Source organism: Mus caroli, unplaced genomic scaffold (genome assembly GCF_978045245.1).
Source record: "Mus caroli unplaced genomic scaffold, Mus_caroli_1 scaffold_12, whole genome shotgun sequence".
In the NCBI taxonomy this organism is placed as follows: Eukaryota; Metazoa; Chordata; class Mammalia; order Rodentia; family Muridae; genus Mus; species Mus caroli.
The window spans coordinates 110,312,597-110,327,715 of NW_028227267.1; the positions used below are offsets into that span (position 1 = coordinate 110,312,597).

At 37.7% G+C, this 15,119-nt stretch overlaps 1 long non-coding RNA gene across 1 annotated transcript; it reads left to right on the forward strand.

The window, feature by feature from the left end:
* Positions 1-11,811: 11,811 nt before the first annotated feature.
* Positions 11,812-14,116, forward strand: LOC110309944 (uncharacterized). The gene is made up of 3 exons (XR_002379775.1): positions 11,812-12,167; positions 13,444-13,575; positions 13,986-14,116. It is a non-coding gene; the product is annotated as an uncharacterized LOC110309944 (long non-coding RNA).
* The last annotated feature ends 1,003 nt before the right edge of the window (positions 14,117-15,119 follow it).

The window sequence follows — 15,119 nt, forward strand, 5'->3', positions numbered from 1 at the left end:
GACAACCAGAGCCGGGCGGTGGTGGCGCACGCCTTTAATCCCAGCACTTGGGAGGCAGAGGCAAGTGGATTTCTGAGTTCGAGGCCAGCCTGCTCTACAGAGTGAGTTCCAGGACAGCCAGGGCTACACAGAGAAACCTTGTCTTGAAAAACCAAAAAAAAAAAAAAGAAGAAAAAAAAAAAAGACAACCATCAGTGAACCCATATAAATCAGACATAAATATATTCATAAGTATAGCTACACCTTGGCATATCATATTGAAAACACAGTAAAAGAAGAATGAAATAAAATGAAAGTCTAGACAAATATTAAGCACAGTTTGATTTAGAGAAACTGTAGAAAAGTCAATCCACAGTAGCAGGCCTGATATCTACTATTACTCACTTTACCTGATAGACTGTAGAAAAATAATTCATAGTTTACTAGACAAAAAGAAGATAATTTAGAATTGACTATCCGAAAAAAAACGTGTTTAAGATAAATAAAATTTTTTTTTTAAATCAAGCAAATGAAAAGACTATGATTTCTGCAGTAAATCTATAGAAGAGGACACAGAATGGCCTTTTTCAATAACAAGGGAAATAAAGTAGAACCTTAGATATGAGAAATGTAAGGCAAAATTATAAATAAGCAGGCATTTCTTTTTTTCCTTTTTCTTTTTCTTGGTTTTTTTGAGACAGGGTTTCTCCGTGTAGCCCAGGCTGTCCTGGAACTCACTCTGCAGACCAGGCTTGCCTCGAACTCAGAAATCAGCCTGCCTCTGCCTCTCGAGTGCTGTGATTAAAGGTATGGGCCACCACGCCCGGCTAATAAGTAGGCATTTCTAAAACATGCCAATTGAAGGAAATTTCCATGAAAATAAAACAGTATAATAAAATATAACTTATATTATAGATATGAATATAACTATAAAATAAGTAAGTGGAGAGTGTACTTACAGGTAAAAATGTTAGAAAAGTTTTGAAATGTTGGTCAAAAAAGCAAAAACATGAGTTCAAAACATATAAAACCTCAACTATGCACTATATAAAGATGCAATATGAATTGTATAAGGAGCTTCATAGATCTAAAGGAACAGAGGCGGCTGCACTATGAGCCAGCTTGTCAGAAAGAAGCTAAGGAAGGAGGTAAGGAGATTTAGGGAGTGGTGGTTTCCATGGCAGCCTTCCATCCAACTAAATTGTTTGTTTGTTTGTCTGTAGTTACAAAAGCAGGCAGATCCCTGAGTTCTGCCTGGAACTGAGGGAGTGTAGGTCTGGACCCAGTCAGGGTAAGAATGATAATTTCATGGCAGGGTTCCACCCAGCTACTTTATTGTCTGTGCTTAGTTTCACCTTGTCTTTATAAGGGAATGGGGTCAAGTGATGCTGATTCATGGGATAATCAAAAGGGAACCTGGGGTAATGACTGGATTGATATGTAAATAAAAGACTGGGCTTTTAATCTGCAAGAGAAGAGCTATCCTGAGAGTTTTTTAGAATAGCAAGTGAAAGCTGTCTCAAGCAGAGAGCTGTTTGAAAAGCTGTATCAAGCACAGTATAGGCCCTCAGGTTGTCATCCATGATTGAACTCAGTCCTTTGTTTGACCGCTCTTAGACACCCCTTCTCTAAGGAACCCCTCTGCAAGCTGAGGCTGGTCCTTGGCAGAAGTGATCTCCACAGGGAAGACTACAGCAATTGCCTGTTCAGTGCAGAACAGTCAACCCAAGAGCACGCACACAGGTATCATGTATGTACTAAACAGGGCATATGTTAGGACATTATATTTGAATTTGAAGGAGATTGAAGAAGGTTCAGAGAGAGAGAAGGGAGGAGAAACTTTTTGTAATTATGTTATAATCTCAAAGTAAGATATTTTTCAAAATGCAATAGTGCAATTTGATTTCACACATTGACCTAAAGATAAAGATGATCTAAACAGATACTGAAATTTTGAAACAAAGCCTGCAAATTATCTAACTGCCAGGAAAAGCCATGAAAATCCCAAGTAAAATAAAATGGTGAAATTATTATTCCCGAGAATGCTACTTCTCATAGCTAGGTTGTATTCGTAAAATGCCCGAGCAAATAAAGTATTTGAACACTATATGTAAGAAGCAGCTTATCGATTCTGTGGGCAGTTGGATTACCTCAAAGGTGGCAGTACAGTAGACTAAAGGCATCCCTGGAGAAACCATAGTTTGCTCACTGTGACAAGAAACAGTAAACAAACAAACAAACCAAAACCAGAAACTGTTGGGAGCTATTAAGACAACACAATTGTCCTGATCTCTGAATTGGGCCTTCCCCCCCCCCCCCGCCCCAGAAGAAAAGGGGGTCAAAAGTGGGCCACGACATGCCATTCCAAGAACAACCACAGGATGTTCCAGCCCTAACTCAGCGCCAGATGTCCTGACCACACCCTGATACCACCAAGTTCCTGCTTCCCCGTGTAACTGCCTAAAAAATGTGCAATTCTATTGCCCCACCCCTCCCGCTGATAAGTACCTGTACTTCCCCTTTTGCTTGTGCAATTCTACTGCCCCATCCTTCCTGCTGAAAGGCACTTCCCCTTTTGCTTGTGCATTTAAACCTTGGGCCTGGCTAATACATTGGAACCTTGATGCCACTCAGAATGTTTCTGTGTTGTTATTCGCACAAGGTTCTCCTCTCTCTCTATCCCCCCATTTGGTTCTTAGGAGAAGGTCCCCTCGAGACCCTCGAATAACTGGACCTGCTGGACGGGTCAAGAAACAAAAAGAAAAATGTTTGGGATTTCTTTTCATGGGAGGGTGTATTTGAAAGCATTCTTTGGATATTGCCAGTGGTTAGGGTCATTTACCAAGAAATAACATGGAATGTACAAAACTGAAAACCATGGAGAACTGGGAATATCTTCAACTGTTATCCACAGAGTAGAGTTTTTAGACAGTGGTTATGGAGTACGAAACATAGAAAGAAAACTATGAATGTCTTTCATATTAAGTGATAAAATTATGAGTAGAGTATAAATTACTATTACCTTGTAAGAACGTGACATTCCTTTTACAATTAGAATTTTTGAAAAAGATAAAATATTCCATTGGGTAAATGAACCACATTTTCTATATCCATTCTTCTGTCATGGGACATCTGGGTTGTTTCCAGCTTCTGGCTATCACAAACAAGGCTGCTGTGAACATGGTGGAAGTGAGGAGGGGGTTGCGATTCCACAGTCAAAACTCTAACCCTGTCTACTCCTGTCTGAAAGAACTGCAGAGGTGGAAATGGAGGGAAAAAAGGTGCAGTGATTGGACCAAAGTGGGATCCATCTCAAGGGGAAGTCCCAAGGCCTGACACTATTACTGAGGCTATGGAGCACTCACAAAAAGGGACCTATCATTGACTGTTCCCTGAAAGACCCAACAAGCAACTGAAAGAGTCAGATGCAGATATTTGCACCCAGCCAATGGACAGAAGCTGCTGGACCCTGTGGTTGAATTAGAGAAAGGTTGAAAGAAGCTGAGGAGGAGGGTGACCCTGTAGGAAGACCAGCAATCTCAATTAACCTGTACCCCTGAGATCTCTCAGACACTGGACCATCAACCAGGCAGCCTACACGAGCTGATATGAGACCCCCGACACACATACAGTAGAGGACTGCCAGGTCTGGGTTCAATCAGGGATGATGCACCTTGTTGGTATTCTGTCTGGACTTCTCCCCCACAGTGACCTGGCAACAGCCAGGTAGGCCTGGCCCACTATAAAAGGAGCTGCTTGCCCCCTCCTCTCTTTCTTACTCTCTCCTCTGGCTCTCTTGACCTCTTGCTCTTTTCTATTCCCATTCCTTCTCCCCTCTATTTCTCTATTCTCTCTTTCTCTCTGCCTTTCTCTCTGCCTGTACTACTCTCTTAACTTCCCTTCCCATGCCCTGAATCAACTCTATTTCATGCTATACCATCTTGTGGCTAGCCACTCAGGGGGAAGGGATGCCTTGGCATGGTCCTGCTGACATCCCCTTACCCCACACCTCATCACACCCCTATAGGACATATTTTTATGCCCCTTTATCTTTTTATTATCATATCACACCTAACCCTCAAGACACTGGAAGCTCCAGAGAGTTTAGAGGTCAAGTAAATTGTTGGGGGGTGGGGGGTGGAGACATCCTTGTGGAGACAGGGGGTGGGTAGATATGGGATGTGGAACAGTCAGAGGGTGGGTGGGGGCAAGAGGGAAGAAAATCTGGAGTGGAAAGAAAGAGAGAGTGTGTGTGAGAGACAGAGACAGACAGACAGACAGACAGACACACACACACACACACACAGAGAATAAAGACAATTCTATAAGTGTAATATGAGTTGATTTTTTTTTTTTGACCTGATTTTGAAAGACAAAAAGGATTGAAAAATATTCTGGTGATTTTTTTTTATTGTTTGTATTTTGACTAATTTAAAATTGTATTGTTTTATCCACATTTCTGGCTAACTACCTATTTCCCATGGGAAATAGAATAATATTGAAAATATCACCCATACCTAAAGCAAGAGCATACTTATCACTACAAAGCAAACGCAAGTGTACTCTTATTACCAGCATTCATCCCTTGGATATATTCAGGTACACGGTCACTATTTAACAATTAATCTACAGAACGATCCTTACCTATTTTAAAACTCACCTAGTCTATGGGGTGCCATGAAATTAAATGTTTTCTTCAAACTTTGAGTCATTTACACATTTATTTCAAGGAAGGCAGAACATTGATAAAATGACATTTCCCAGAGGAATGCGACCTTACTTCAAAAAAAATTAAAATTACACTTTAAGAAAATAAAATAGTTATTTCACATTTTCTAAAGTACCCTCAGTGCTGAACATATTTTCACTTGGTTCGAGGGAAAAAAAAAAAAAACTGGCATGTTTCAGAGACATTAAGCATTTTACCATTGAAGTACAAAAAAAAAAAAAATCCTTAAACAACTATGAGCAAAGCATGCCAGAAGACTTGCAGTGAATCCTGACCATTTAAATCAATTTTGTTGATAAGATATAAAATGAAATGGAGTAGGGTATAGAGACACGGTTGGGTGGATCTATTTGTCTTACTACTACTATAATTCAGACTAAAGCCATTACCAGTAATCCCCTGTTATGCTGGTTTTAGGGTCATTCATTTTATAATCAGACCTTATAAAAATGCAAAACTCAGTCTGCAGGAGCAGACCCTGGCACGGGAGAGTCCTCAGCGGGAAAGCGAGTGCTGGGAGGAGTGTTTGGTTCAACTCAGGATTTGAGGTTGAAAACACACTTACCCACTCAAGAAGCTGCTGATGCATAACAAGTGCACTTTCCTGTGGTCTCTACTGCCACTCCTCTTCCTCTGCCCTGGCTCTCTTCACATTGCTTTGAAGATTTCCCTTGGTTCACACCCTGGTCTGATCTCTTATCCTCTCAAAAAGACTGAAATTGGCAGGCTTACTGAGGAAGACATAATCTACCTTAGGTTGTCCTCTAAAAGCTATAAAATTCTAGGGTTTAAATTGTATACAGAAAAGCAATCAAAGGCATCAACTGGAAACCGCCCCTCCCTGTGAGTGAATAGACCTTTGCAAACAGCATGTTCCACTTACTTGACCAGCAAGGGCTGAGGAAACAGAGCCAATGCTAAAATAGCCTGTTGTGTATCCCCCAAAAGGATGTTTATTTCTCTATAGAAAAATATTATACTTGGATAATATATAATATATATTATATATATACACACACATATTTGTGTGTGTCTCTGTGTGTGCATCTCTGTGTGTCTGTGTGTGTGTGTTTGTGGTGTGTGTGTGTGTTTATTTATTTATATATGCACACTAGTTTTTCGAGGCTACAGACCTGATTTCCTACAACCAATGGAAACCTCATTCTTAAAAGTAGAGAAACAAGTTGAATCTTACTGTCACTGACTTCTGTATATTACCAGAGTTACTCAGTCCAAATTTTGGACCTCATTAAAAATACCCTGTATTGGTACAATCAAATAGTTTGAATCCAATTATATATATTTAATATATATTAAATTTAATATATAATAAATATATATTAATATATATATTAAACATGAATATAGTCCTCAAATATCATACACCTGGATGAACAATCTACATAATATGTGTCTTTAGTCCTTGTGCCAAATGAAAATCAACAAAAATAGCAGGAGTTTTCCCTTGGTTTAGATGGTGTGTTTCGCATCATCTCTCTTAAAATACAAACTTGACAAATTTAAAAATCTGTTATTAGGAATCAGATGCAGAGACAAACAGCCAAACACTAGACAGAGCCAGAAGATCTCCATACAAGAGAGGGAGGGAGGACTGTAGGAACCAGAGGGATAAAGAATATGGCACACAGAGTAAACTAAGCATGGCTAAAAGGTTGCTCACAGAAATGGAGGGACAAATCCAGTGCTGTGGGAGTCTGATCTATGTCCTCTGCAAGGACGTTATGGTTTTTATCTTGGTGTTCTTTTGGGACTCCCAACAGTGGGAGTAGGAGGTGTCTTTGACTCACTTGTCTCTGCTTGGGAATCTTCCTCTTACTGAGCTGCCACATGAAGCCATGATGAAAGAGTTTCATTATTAATGTACCAGGTTAGGCAGTGTTCCCTGGATATCATTGGAAGGTCTCATTTTTTTTCTCTTCTCTTCTCTTCTCTTTTCTTTTTTTCTTTCTTGTTCTCTACTTTTCTACTTTTCTTCCCCCCTTCTCCCTTTCTTTTCATTCTTTTTTCTTTTTCTTTTTCTTTTCTTTTCTTTCTTTCTTTTTTCTTTTCTTTCTTTCTTTTCTTTTCTTTTCTTTTTTTTGCCTTTTTCTTTCAAAAGGAAACTATAGGAATGAGTCTAGGGGAGAAGGGATATGGGAGAGAGACTGGGGAACTTGGAGGACTCAAAGGAGGGGAAATTGCAATTAGAATGTAATGGATGAGAGAAGAATAAAAGTTAACAAATGAATATATGAAGTATGGAGGTGATGGTACATATCAGCATTGGGAGGCAAAGACTAGGAACAAGTGAAAGTTCCAAGGTTAGCCCAGACTACAGTCCCAACTTCATGGGAGATCGAGCTACTTAGACTGTTTTCCACAAAACCAAGCAGAACAAAGCAAAGCAATAACAAATGAAAAGAATATAAAACGGACTCCAATGAAAGAGGGATTCATTAAAAAGAATAGCCATAATCATTGATTTATTTTCCCTATAAATCTTTATTGTATCGTAAAATGTAGCACAGTTTTAATTAACGATGATATCAATATGTATCAATATATATCAATATGTATCGATATGTATCAATATGTATCAATATGTATCTGCCTTCACTGAGAGGATTCAGGAATACTTTATGTCAATGGAAGACTCTAACAGAATCATTACATTTCAAAATAAATATGCTAGTTAGTAAGCCTGACTAAGCAGTTACCACATTGACAATTTATTATAACTGAATGATGCAGCCTTTGTCAATAGTTTTTCTTTATTCAGGATGAAAAGAAACCATTATCTATGTACATAACTACTTTCCTAAAACCATGTTTGCATATTTTCTATCTTTTAAAAATGTTTATGATATACTGATCACCTTTTTCCCCCCTTAATCTTTCTTAGACAGAATCTCTTACCCCAATCACAAATAAAACACTTAAAGTTTAAAGTTAAATATAGAAAGTCCCAGAATTAGGATGTTCCAACTCATGATTGCTGGGTTTAAGGATAATATAAAACTGACAAACACTATTAAATAACGGTTCGAATATTGAGCCACTGATGAGAGAGACAGATCAGCAAGTAATGTGTTTGCCATAGAAACAAGGTAACCTGAGTTCCAGTGTCTCCTACCTATATATATATATATATATGTGTGTGTGTGTGTGTGTGTGTGTGTGTGTGTGTGTGTGTGTGTGTGCATGTGTGTGTGTATATATATATGTGTGTGTATATATATATATGTATATATATATATATGATTATAGTTGTATTGGAAATTAAACAATTAATACTATTTAAACCAAAGCACAATTATGCAGAAAGGGACTCAGCATAGGGAAAAAGCAAAAATGAACTTTGTGCTGATTTGACCTTTAATTTGAATATTTCTGTCCCTTTTGCCTGTAGATCAGAACTGCCTCACAGGCTTGGGTTCCTAGGTCACAATGGTTCACCCAGGGAACAGTTTAGAGACTGTCCCTCCTTTCCTGGCCCCTTGGTGAGGATGCTACCTGTAAGGCCCTCCCTTTCAGAATCTTGAACAGATGGCTCTTATTTCCATCCAGGAGAGGGAGGGCCTAGTGCCTCCCACTTGTTTGTAACTCCTGTGTACTCTAAGAGCATCTCCTATTGGCAGTGTGCTGTTTTCTTACAGCCTCAAGTAGCTGAACCCTTGCTGCACAAAAGCAGAGACACAGATGTCAGGAAGTCACTAGGGCATAAGCTTAACATGAAGTACAGTCTACAGGTTCAGTGAACTATGTCTCTGAAGATAAAGTAAAAGCATGGCATCTCCTTCTACTGACCTGAGACCTACACACAGGCTTATGCTTCTGCAATTTGTGCACACATGAGAACAATTGTACATATTCATACCACACACATAGGTAGCACACACAAACACAGATAAAAATTATACTTTAACTTTTTAAGTTATTTTCTTTTCCAGGAATAGAGATGCTCACTCTGAAGTTGGGTTCCAGCTACAAGCAGCAACTACCAGTGAGTCATTGACTTCAGTGGAGAACAGCTGTTTCTCTGCAATGTGCAGATGTTGCTATACTCAGGGAGTCTCTTGTTACACTGCGATCACTACACAGCCTCACACTGTATATCAAAGGTCAGAGATCAGCCCTTCAGAAGCTATTTCTATTTAATATAACTTTCACAGTTTAGAAAACTTGATAACCTTAAGTTAAATATTCTAAATATGGATTCATCTGGATTTTGTTGCTAAGCGGCAATGTTTAAGTGTAGGTATATTAAGCACAACTAGATAAAACTTCAGATTTAACCTCACACTTGAGTCAAGACCATCTGCATATACAGTTGTCCTTCACATATTCTGGGGCAGGTTCCAAGAAGTACTGCAAATAGGAAAATACTTAGATGTTTAAGTCCCTTTTGTAAAGTCGGAAGGTGTTCATAACCTGTACAGATCCTTCTGAATATTTCAAATCATTGTTATGTAATTTATAATGCTCCGTGTCATGACAATTTCTTAAAATAGATGTTGGACAATGCTGCTTAGAGCATAATGACAAATTCTGACTGTGTTTAGTACGTGCAGAGTTTTCTTGTATTTTTGAACTACAGTTAGTTGAACCTAAAAAGTACATATTTGAGCAACCAAAAAGATCGTATTTCATTGTGTAGCCCACTCTAAAAGAAGCTCACTGTTGTGAGGTGTACTGGGGTCACATATACGTGTGTGTGAACTTTGAAAATAATTTCTAGCATTGAGGATATTAACAGCTAAGATCCCACAAAGAAATGAGCTACAGCACTTGTGAATGGGTTTTTTCCCTCCTGACTTTGTTTCCTGGCTTAAGAAAAGCATTCAACTGCAATGTCAGAAAAAATAAGCATGTAAGGATCCAGTACCACATTAGAGAACTGATTCTGATGAGCATCAAGTGGACATGAAGAAGTGTGGCCTGGAGATGGAGAACTGGTGATGACATCTCAATCCTAATGTCCTTGGGGCCAAATGCAAAGTGCAGCAAATCAGTACACTGCATTTTTCACCACAGAATAATTAAATCATGTCTGTGCAGCCTGCCAGTACTCTGTACTTATAAGTATTATATCTAAGGAGGTGAAATACAAGAAACTAATTAAAAGAACACATCACGGTTGTTTGGTAAAATGAAATACCAGAACAATTATTTGATAAAAACTCAAGGCAAACAAGCTTTAGGGCAGAATAATCAGAAAACTCTAGAATGTGTCTTTATTGGAAAACTGTAGAACAGATGTGTATAGTATGAAATATATTTGTCCCCATGTACTAAAATATTAGGGTTTTTTTTAGGAACTATATAATAATTGCATATACTGATTCCAAAAATGTTTAACTTATAACATTCAATAATTGGAAACTACTGAACATTAAACATTAAGTCTCATTTCCTCATTCACTACACTGAATTAAATTGATGCCCAATATTCATTCTTTCTCTTGAAAATGGGCATTGCAAGTATCTAGAGTGGTAATATCAGAGACAATATTTCAATTTCAATTTCAGGTATTACTAACAACAAAATTATAAAAGTGATGAATATATCAATAAACATTTCTAATGTTCTTGTAAGCGTATTTAGGAATAGCAAAGACAAAAATTGTATTATTTTAATGTGAAAAATATTTTAGTGATAATGTCAATGAAACCAATCATTTTTACTAGTAAATTTGAATTTTATTTGGTATCTTTCTGTGTTGCTTGAATTGTTTTTGAATTTTCTTTTTTGAGACAGGGCCTTATTATGTAGCCCTTGCTTACCAGAAATTCTCTATAGCTATGAATAACAGAGATAACCCTGTTCCTATTTCATTTGTGGTGATATTAAAGGCATTTTGTACCATTACCAAGCCTTTATTTTTACTTATGTATAAAACTCAAGGTATATAATTATATAGTATAACATTTTATTTCCAAATACTGATAAGTATATATATTCAGTGAGATAAATGTATTTTACTAGTATGTATTTTGTTTTAAAATATCTTGTTAGTACATACTATCCAATAACTAATTAAGCAACATAAGATGGTAGTCCAAAATGACATAGCTATCTTTTTTGAGTCATAGCTACCTTTCTTTCATCATTGAAAGACTTATGATCATAATAATAAATTGGTATAAGGATAATATGATATGAGCTCTATTGTCAGCTCACTTGTATATAACATGATATTCCTTTTTTTTCACAAAATTTGAGACTGTAATAGCATTAGAAAAATATAGATGCAATCAGATATCACCTTTGAAGTCATTTTTTTAAGAACAGGTATATTTTATGTACTACACAAATCAGAACCACCAATCTTATGTATATATATTATATATACATATATATATGTATATATACATACATTTTAAAGTATATATTTGCATAGCCTTTCTACAGAACTATGCCTGAAAAATATTGTGAATGTTGACCTTCTTTAATAATTTAACCATCAGCAATCCAGAGGTTGTGAAGTAATTGTTATCCTTGATGAGCAGTGGTTAAATTGAATTGCTTAGTAACACAGGCCTAAATCATGAAAATATATGTACTTATGAGCATAAGTTGGAATATACGGGTGCTAAAATGATAATTTAGACAGATGATCAAAGACTAAAAGCTATTTCTCTAGACATTTGTCTGTAACGATTATTCAGAATATGTGGTCATTTTGTTAAGGAGAGTTACATTTGGAAAAATTGCTGGTTAAGTAAAGTTAGACAAATCAGAACGTCTTCTCTAGTTCCTCCTCCAGTTGCTACAATGTAGCAAAAGAGAGGCCATCTCTTACTTTGATGTAACCAATTTGGCCTATTTCAGAGCTATTCATAATGAAGTGGGAAACAGAAGGTTTAAAGGCCACACTAACAGGCACCACCAATTCCTCACCACAGTCTCAACTTCAAACAGAAAATGCATCTCTTTTAGATTTCAAAACAGTATTTATATTTTTTCTCCCTAAGAATCACTGCTGCTTTGCCAACTAATGGGGCAAATAGGCTCTTATGCGACCGTGCACGTGCTCAAAATCAAGGCAGTTATTGACCACTGTGCCCTGAGAATGGAAATGACTTCTGGGTATTAGAGAACATTAGATGTGGGGCGCATCCTGTAACATGCGCTGCTGAACTTTTGACTCGGGAAGCTGGGATGCCTCCGCCCTGTTTAATGGGTTTGAAGTTTTAGTCCAGCAGCGACGAGGCAGCATCCTGCGGTCAGCTGAATGCGCTCACACTGCTTGCTTTGTGTTCGAAGTCTTTTCTTTTCTCCGGAGTATTCTCTCTCCACATGAAGGGAAACAATCAAAACTGAAGAAATCAGTTCCCACTTGAGAACATTAACGCATAAATGGACACTCAGACAGTTTTGCTCATTTTTATATAACTCAAAAGATGGGTGGAGGGCCTGGCTTACATAGAATCTTTGTTGTAACGGAAAGCATTATAGGTAAATAATTGGTTGCTATTTTCTTATCCTATAAAGGTATGGCACACTGTTCAATATTTTGTCGTGTTACCAAGTATGAAAGCTTATGTAAGATAATTGGACAAAGATGTTTATTTTCTGATTCTTTTGAATTATGACAAACCACTCTTTTGTGGGACACCAGTACACATAAAAGGAATCCTGCCATGCTGTTCTTGCTGGAGGGGGTTTCTTTTGTCTCGTTAACTTGTTTGTTTATACTTTGTTTTAATAGACACAAATTGTGCACACCACTTTTAAATTGTATCCATTCATTTAACTGGGACTTGGCTAATCAAATAAATCTGACAGCTCTTTCACTGCATGTTCTGATCCTATTCCTAGACATTAATTTGACAGGGCCAGTTTCAAAACAAGGTGTCTGCTCTTTAAAAACTATGTGAGCACTGCCTTCTTCTTGTGGGAGATGCACTGCCACTTAGTTTCTTAGAGAGATAAGCTTAGAGCTTAGTCTCACCACAGTGCAGATGTCCCCAAGCTTCTCAAAGTGTACACACACAGACACACAGACACACACACACACACAGACACACACAGAGACACACACACACACACACACAGACATAGACACACACACACACACACAGACACACATTGACTACTTGTCTACATGTCTTCAGGAACTTTACTTTCTATTAGTGGCTTAAGAATCATGTCTAATATCAGCTTAACCTCATGCTTATTTTACAACTAATTATCAGTAATTTAGTATTTAATATGTTCAAAATATACACTATTTTATGTCATTTAAACCACATGTAATACAATGTATGATGTTTTGAAGCTTGCAATTTATTGGATTTTTTTTATCATAGGAAAAACAAGGATAAGTTCATGAAAATATTATAGGTAATGAGTAAGACAACACAGACAAACAAACAGGCCAGAGAAGCAGCAACAAGGCACCCCACTACAGCAGCCAACAAGCTTCTCTTTTACCTGTTCTGACAAAGCCTTGACTATGTCCAACTTCATAACAGTTGTTGTAGCCAGCTCACATCCAGGACGAGCACAGTAGGCTGTGTACTTGGGCAAATTGTCAATGAATTGACAGTATATTTTAATATGAACTTCATTTTTTATTTCATTCACAATGTAAAGAGTCTTCTCTTAGATTACTTGAAGTCACCTGTATTATTATTCCGTGTGCCTTAGGTTGGAACTTGAGGATTATATCATCTAATTACAAACCATAGACACATGGACTACATAGTGATAGTTTGATTGTTTTTTCTAGTGTATATTTATCTTCCTATGAAGCTCTGTATAGATGTCACCTGGTGATCTAAACTCAAGAATGGACTATAGACATTTCTAGTTTTAGAGAAGATTCTACAACTCAGCTCATCATGAGCCTCCACTGGAAATGGTAGCTATGTGTATAGTCTCCACATACATTATATAAAATAATAAAAATATAATTTTTAAAGGACCAAGAATAGCCGGGCATGGTGGCACACACCTTTAATCCCAGCACTTGGGAGGCAGAGGCAGTTGAATTTCTGAGTTCCAGGCCAGCCTGGTCTACAAAGTGAGTTCCAGGACAGCCAGGGCTATACAGAGAAACCATGTCTCAGAAAAAAACAAAAAACAAGGGACCAAGAAATAAAGACTAAATATATAGAATGTATGTTATGTACGTTTAGATCTCTCTAGTCAGAGTAACTATGCATGATTTGAGGGAAAAATGCAAAATTAAACTTGATTTATGTTTTTAAAGCCCATTATTAAAGAAAAAATTACAGTCTAATTGATCTGAATATTCTATTTTTCTTTCAGTTGAAGGAAGCAATTTCCACCAAGCCATAACGAGGTTACTTTCTCCCTGAAAAATGAGTAAATTATTTGTCACTAACGGTGTCTTACGTCAGCTCTCATGACTTCTTCAGACTGAGCTCTTACACTTGGCATAATGCCCAATTCATTAATTAATATGTGATCAAATAAATTCAGAAATGATATTCTGTCTCATTTTATCTTAACATATAAATTTAATTATATCATTTTGAATTCTCCTAGAAAGTGGTACCTAGAGTGAGTCAGAACTGTAATGGCTTATTAAGGATTCTGTTTAATCATCAAATGAGTAAAAGTCAAAACAGGGAGAACTTGTGCACCAGATTCAGTTCCTAACTCTAAGAAAAGAGAGGGAAGCCTCATATTGCTGAATATTTGGCCAACCCTATGAGGAAGTCCAAAATGCACATCACCCAATAGCAGAGTCCAGAGAACCAGTCTGCTTTAGAATACACAGTGTTCCCAGTCACTGTCATGGTGCAAATCGGGATCCATGTAACATGCGTTTTACAGAGAATCTCCTTCCCACACCCAAGGACTTGACTGAGCCTTACAAATACAGAAGCAGATGTTAGCAACTGACAATTGGGCTGAGCTCAGGGTCCCTAACAGAGCAGTTAGAGAAAGGACTAAAGGAGTTGAAGGGTTTTGCAACTCCATAGGAAGAACAACAATATCAACCAAACAGATCCCCCAGAGCTCCCCGGAACTAAGCGATCAACAAAGGAGTACAATGGCTCCAGCTGTATATGTAGCAGAGGATGGCCTTGTCAGGCATCAATGGAGGGGTTGTCCTCGGTCCTATGAAGGCTAGGTAGATGCACCGAGGGCACGGAGGTTAGAGTGAGTGGGTGCGTGGGTGGGTGGGTAGAGGAACACCTTCATAGAAGCAGGGGGAGGGAGGCTGTGATAGGGTTTTTCCGAGAGGGAGGGAACCAGGGAAAGGGGATAACATTTGAAATGTAAATACAGAAAATATCCAATTAAAAAAAATACAAAAAGAAAATCAAAAAAACATATATAAAGGGGGAGCGGGGGGGGGGATCATGTGACTAGTAGACTATGCCAAAACAGAATACTTGAGATTCTAGCCAGAGTGAAGACCAACAGGAAAGG